This window comes from Dipteris shenzhenensis, chromosome 21 (genome assembly GCF_047967505.1).
Source record: "Dipteris shenzhenensis isolate YYH24624 ecotype China chromosome 21, Dip_SZ_1.0, whole genome shotgun sequence".
Classification (NCBI taxonomy): Eukaryota; Viridiplantae; Streptophyta; class Polypodiopsida; order Gleicheniales; family Dipteridaceae; genus Dipteris; species Dipteris shenzhenensis.
Window position 1 is genome coordinate 1,540,631 of NC_141616.1, and position 7,054 is coordinate 1,547,684.

The 7,054-nt window shown below is 45.3% G+C and overlaps 1 pseudogene; it reads left to right on the plus strand.

Annotated features, from left to right (window-relative positions):
- Nucleotides 1-3,325: 3,325 nt before the first annotated feature.
- Nucleotides 3,326-6,560, plus strand: LOC147888346 (pentatricopeptide repeat-containing protein At3g03580-like; annotated as a pseudogene).
- Nucleotides 6,561-7,054: the final 494 nt, after the last annotated feature.

Sequence of the window (7,054 nt, forward strand, 5' to 3'; positions counted from 1 at the left end):
AAGCTGTATTGCCCTTGCTCGCAATCCGATCTTTCATGCTCGGACAAAACACATTGAAATTCAGTACCACTACACGCGAGAGAAGGTTCTTGACGGTACCATTGTGCTCCTCTTCAGCACCACTTCCGACAACGTCGCCGACATATTTACCAAATCTGTTTCTCCTCCCCTTCTCCAACGTCATACCAGCTCTCTGGGTCTTGTGCCACACCCTGGAGCTGAGAGGGGGTGTTGAGATTCAGCATCTCCAGGCGTGGCCAGCCGACCAGCCCCCATGCAGCAAGGGGGGCCAGAGGGGGTAGGCTGGCCGACCAGCTGGTCGGCCCAGTTGGCCTGACCGACCAGGCTGGTCGGTCCAGCCAAACTGGCCGACTTCCCCCCCTTGGCCTGCCCTATAAAAGGGCCTCCTTCCCTTCATTTCCTCCATCACTTCTTGCAGCTCCTCAAGGCTCCAGCATACAGCCTGCTCCTGACCAAGGATGTTTTTATCGAAGCTATGCCTATATATTAATATAAAATCTTGGCGAAAGTTTTCAAGCTCACTTTTTTAGTTTCACAATATTGGTAGAATGTAGTACTTTTTTATTTTTTTTATTTTGAATTTTGAAGGAAAAAATGTAAATCCTAGTGAAACTTTAAATTTTTTTGCAAAAAAGTTTCAAATCCTGGCGAATGTTTCAAACGTTTATTTTTGTTAGGGCATACAAACTTTCAAAGCCAATATAACATTTTAGTTTCTTAACGAGACTAACTTGAAAAAATCATCCATGCTCCTGACCATCCCCTCAGAGCCCCCTCTCAGCTGCTCAGTTGGCTGCCCACACTCCCGCAGCAGATCTTGCCTCTTCAGGGCTCTTGCCTCCCCGCTCCAGGCCTCTACAGTTCCCTTGTTCCAAGGTTCCTGCCTCTTCACCCAGGCTCCTTCAGCCTCCTCTTCTCTAGGCTCTTGCCTCCTCAGTTCAGGCTCCTCTAGCCTCTTCACTCCAGGCCCCTGCCTCTTCGTTTCAGGCTTCTCTGCTTCAGTTCAGCCTCTCCTGCAGCTCCTGTTTTCTATCTTATTCAAGATATCTTGTATCTCAGTTGCTGCCCTGGTTTAAGGGCTGATTTACAGCAGATCAGTGGTGGTACATTTTGTTATCTCTAGTGTTCTCTGTGTGGCTCTATAATTTTAGTTTGTTTGCATCTTCCGCTGCCATTTTAATAGTTGCCACCTATGGATGAGAAGGGTCATAACATTTATGTCCTTGAGCACATTGTGGGTTTCAAAGAAACGAGAGATATACATTGAGTACGTCATCGGATGGAAAGGACTTCCAGAGGATGAACAATCATGGTAGCCAAAGAGCATTGTTCAAGAGTACCCCTATCATTGGTCAGGCTGATCATCATCACTTTGTTGTCTCAGCACCTTCGTATGACAACCAAAACATGTAATTTTTTGAGGGCAAAATTCATTCCACAACTGCCAATTCCCATGTTCTGTTTGTGATGTCTAGTTGGTATGAACCAGCCCTTAGTTGATTGAGACAAAGTAGATCTTCACCAAGGGCCGCCGGTTCAGACCATCCACTCGCCCATGGTGGAGGAAATGCCTAGGTGTGGTAATTCACCTCCACTTGACGGTCATGTTTTATAAAGCAGCTACTAATGTATGTCACCTACGTGTGATTGGTGTAGCGGATGGAGGAGATGGAATGGGCCAATCATGTAGAGTTGGCCATGGAGTGGGTGGTTGTGCTAGACACAAATATTTTGTGTTAGTGTCCAGGCTCGTCCCCTGTTAGATCAATTAGGATGACAACCCTTCACACCACCTTTTGGAGCATGATGGGCAGGTCATGTGAACCTAGCCTAAATCGAAAATTCATGGCATCCCACAATTGCCATAATTTGCCATAGTTTACAACATGGTATAACGAAAGCTACTCAGACAAAGTGATCTTCGCTTAACTCACCACTACTCTAGTTGCTTGTTTTGCAAGTGAAGTTGCTGCATTAAGTGTGGGTTCACACCACTCACCCGAAAGCTGTATAAAAGGGAGATACACGTTGGTCGTTCTACGTAGTCCAATACGCGACGGGGGCTTGGACAGAGGGGAGACAAAAAGATGACCAGCCGAAGAGGGCCGACCAAGGAGGTGGGCTGGCAGGAGAAAGCGCACGAATCACGTTAGTTGGGGATTGAACCCTTGACGTCTGAATAAAGAGGCAGCTTTTATTATATCATTACCACCAAGTGCTATGAACTACCACACTTGGCGCCCATCTTCCTTTCCACCTCTTTCCTCCATGGTTGGGCGAGTGGTGTGAACCCGTAAAAATGGAAAAACTTACTAAGTGATTCAATACATGTTGAAGAGAAATTTTGCAAAAAACATCTAGCTATCATGTTTACAATAGATTTAAAGATACGTAAATGTCGGAAGGTACGAGCCGCTCCATGGTCAACTCCTTCAACCTCTACATGATTAATCACATGTTAAGAGCTATACGTAAATGCCGAAAGGTACAAGCCGCTCCATGGTCAACTCCTCCAACCTCCACAAGATTGGCGCATTCCATCTCCTTCAAGTGCTACACCAATCACATGTTAAGAGGTGGCCTATGTGAACGATCACACCCGATGGCCATCCTCCAATGGGCGTGTGAACCTGCCCTCACACAAAGTACTCTAGTTACTCGCTTAAGATTGGGAGGCCATTGCTAGCTATGATCTATCACGTTTTCGACAGATCTAAAGATCCATAAATGCGGGAAGGTGACGAATATTGAAACCTGGAAACACACATTGGAAAGCTTGCAAGCTGAGCTGAGCTTGCAAGCAGGATCATCTTGCACTGACTGTCACTTATCGCCATAGTCATCAGCGAGGGATGTACAGTTGGAGGGGGATATCTGGGAGAAAGATTGAAACGTTTGAAACATCTGGGAAAGCTTCTGGCAGCACTGAGGCCATTTCGACGAATTGGGAGGCAAGGTGCAAAAGAAGGGCATGCCTGAAATTGCAACTTGTGGTGGAGATTTGTGCGAGTAGCTAATTGCGGGTCGCTTGAGAAGAGGTTGAGCTTCCACTGAAAAGGTACGATCCCTTTGAGATCCCAAGAAGGGATCAAATAAAAGAAATCGTAAAGCAAACAGCATAGACCATGGGAAAACGCCATGTCGCTTCATGAGGGATGAGAAAACTTAGCAGCTCTACCTTGGTCATAATGTTCATTCCTAGCTCTCGCTTTTCTGCAATGGTTCGCCCGCACGCGAGTTTCTAATCCTCAAACCGGTAGTGGGTGCTCCAAGTACCTCAATCAGTTCATGTTCAGGTACGAGTCTTGTGATAGATTCGATTATCTGACGAGTCTTTACGGTCAGATATAAGGCTCCAGATTTGCATAGAATTACCAAAGATTTGTTATGGACTGGACTGGGACAGGCCAGGTTGGGTTGAAGACAAAAAAGAGTCGGGAAGCAATTGGACACGGCCAAAGCATACATTGGCAAGGGGCGGACAAGCTCTGAAGACTGTGATTTAATAGAGTGTGTCAGCAAATTAGCGTTAGGCCTGGAGTAGAGGTGAACGCATCTGAAGCACACGAAATGCAAAACAACAATGGTTGGGAGACGCTGAGCTTAGGGGAGGCACTCGATTCTCTGGAACGGAAACCCCAGCTGCCTTCGATTGAAAACTTTATACGCATCTTGCAGAATTGCAGAAAAAAAGAAAATATACGGTATGCCAAGCGCTTGCATGCCTGCATATGCAATAATGGAGTGGAAGCCGATGCATCACTTGGAAACTATCTAGTGCCAATGTTGGTGGAATGTGGATATATGTGCGATGCCCTGCAGGTCTTTAACCGGCTGGTTGATCCGAATGCGTATTCTTGGACTTCTCTCATCATGGCTTATATTGAATGTGGAGAATCACAGCACGCTCTCACCCTCTACCAGAAAATGCAAGAGGAATCCATATGTCCGAGCAAGTATGCGTTTGTGGCCCTACTAAAGGCTTGTACTAGGCTGAAAGATATTGAAAGGGGCCGAGAAATACATGCCCAGCTTGCCAGAAAGGGGTTGGAAAGAGCTCCTTTCATCCGCAATACCTTGGTAGCTATGTATGCTAAATGCGGCTCACTTGCGAAAGCACGGGAAGTGTTTGACAAGCTTCAAGTTCGAGATGTAGTTTCATGGACTGCACTAATTGCAGGATATGCTGAACATGGGCTTGGCGAAGAAGCGCTGAACTGTTTCAATCAGATGCAACAGGATGGGGTGTGTCCAAATGCAGTCACGTTTGTTTGCAGCTTGAAAGCTTGTGGCAGTGTAAAAGCCATAGACAAGGGCCGGGATATACACGCTGAGATTGCTGTAAGGGGGCTGGAAAGAGTTCCTTTCCTTGGAAACACATTGGTTGATATGTATGCCAAATTTGGCTCACTTGCAAAAGCACAGGATGTGTTTGACAAACTTCCAGTTCAAGATGTCGTCTCCTGGAATGCACTGATAGCAGGATATGCTGAGCATGGGCATGGTGAGGAAGCACTTGACTGTTTTCAGCTGATGCAACTGAATGGTGCGTCTCCTGATGCTGTCACATTTGTTTGCAGTTTGAAAGCTTGCGGCAGTGTTGGAGCTATAGACAAGGGCTGTGAAATACATGCTGAGATTTGCAGAAAGGGTTTGGGAAGAAATCTTTTGGTTGGCAACATATTGGTCGACATGTATGCTAGATGTGGCTCGCTTGCAAAAGCACGGGAAGTGTCTGACAAGCTTCTAGTTCGTAGTGTAATCTCATGGACTGCACTAATCACGGGATACGAGGAACATGGGCTTGGTGAGGAAGCATTGAATTGTTTTGAACAAATGCAACTGGAGGGTATGTCTCCAGATGCTGTCACGTTTGTTTGCAGCTTGAAAGCTTGTGGCAGCGTAGGAGCTGTAGACAAGGGCCAAAAAATACACGCTGAGATAATGAGAAAGGGGTTGGGAAGAGATCTTTTTGTTGGCAACACCTTGGTTGATATGTATGCCAAATGTGGCTGGCTTGTAAAAGCACATGAAGTGTTTGACACGCTTCCAGTTCGAGATGTAGTCTCATGGAATGCACTGATTGCAGGATATGTCGAACATGGGCTTGCTGCAGAAGCGCTGAACTGTTTTGAACAGATGCAACTGGAAGGGTGGTCTCCGAACGTAGTCACATTTGTTAGCAGCTTGAAAGCTTGTGGCAGCATCGGAGCCATCCACAAGGGCCAAGAAATACATGCTGAGATTGCTAGAAAGGGGTTGGAAAGAGATCTTTTACTTGGCAATACCCTGGTCGATATGTATGCCAGATGTTGCTCACTTGCAAAAGCAAGGGAAGTGTTTGACAAGCTTCCAGTTAGAGATGTGGTCTCATGGACTGTATTAATGGCTGGATACACCCAGCTAGGAGAATGTGAGATCGTTTTCCATATGATGGAGAGGATGAGAGCAGAAGGCATAGAACCGGATGGGTTCACTTTCCTTTGTGTTATCACTGTCTGCAGTCACGCGGGTCTAATTGATAAGGGCCAGAAGTATTTTGAGGCCATGAGCAAAGACTATACCATCACACCTACGATTGAACACCACTCCTGCATGATTGATCTTCTTGGGCGTGCAGGCCAACTAGATCAGTCTGTAGCAATGGTGGAGAAGATGCCTTTCCAACCTGGTATTACAGTGTGGCTTACTGTGTTGAGTGCTTGTCGTACACTGGGTAACGTGGAGCTTGGAAGAGAGGCCTTTGAACATGCAGTGCAGTTGGATGAAAATAATTCTGCAGCTTATATCTTGATGTCTAATATCTATGCAGATGCTCACATGCAGGAGGACGAGAAGAATGTGGAGGCAATGGGAGTGAAACACCAAGCATGGAAGGAGCCAGGACAGAGTTGGACTAAAGTTGACAGAATTGTGCACACCCTTGGGGGGGGGATACCCGGCATTTCCAAAGCAAAGATTTATATTCAAAGCTAAAAGATCTTTCCCTCTGTGGGAGGAATGCATCACAGGACATATTTGATGATGCAAAGGAAGATGGGTTATGTGGGCACAGCGAGAAACTGGCCATTGCATATGCCATACTCAATACACCCAATGGGACACTCATACATGTCAAAAGTCTCGGGGTTTGTGATGACTTTCATACAGCCACTATACCCATTTCAAACATCAAGCAGCGAACCGAACTATTGTCATGAGAGATGAAAATCACATCCATATCTTTAAGGAAGGTAACTGTGATTGTAGGAACGGTGATGCTATTGCATCTACATCAGCTCTGCTAGAATGATGGAAATACTATTGTGATGTTAGTGGATCTACATTAGCTAGTCCCCTGTTATTTCAAATGTACTCATTGCACCCAAGGGGACACCTGTCACCCATACATGTCAAAAATCTCTGGGTCCAGAATGACTGATGTAGCCACTAATCTTTTATTAAAAATCAAGCAGCGGCTTCTTGTCAGAGATGCAAGCTACATTCATGTCTTCAAGGAAAGCATACGTCTAGAGACTATTGGTGACACTAGTGCATCTATCCCTCTTATTTCAAATGTGCCTGCCAGAATAATGGAAAGACTGTGTATTCAGAAGCAGTGGGTTTTTGTTAAAAATGCAAACCACGTTCATGACTTGTAGGAAACAGTAATTATAGAGAATATTGTTGACGCAAGTGCATCTACATTAGAGAGTAAAAAGAAATCTGGCATCCAAACATTTGAGATGAATGCTTTCAATAATGTTTACGTGGATGTAGAGAATTTGCAAAGAGCCATGGTCAAATTCTATGGGATGAGAGAAGAAGGTAAGAGAAATTCCTTCTTCACATTCAACTTTATTTCTTCTCATTTCTATATCCTTACTATATTTTTCTTTCATTGTACAGATGGCAAGTTAGTATTTGTTATAAAAATGGATGAAGCTCAGGTGGTAAAAGAGCACAAGCTAGAGAGGGTGAGCATTTGTATTATGAACGACGCCTTGTGTTTTGCTCAAGGGGATGAGGAAGTTGAGCAAGGTTTCTCAGTCCA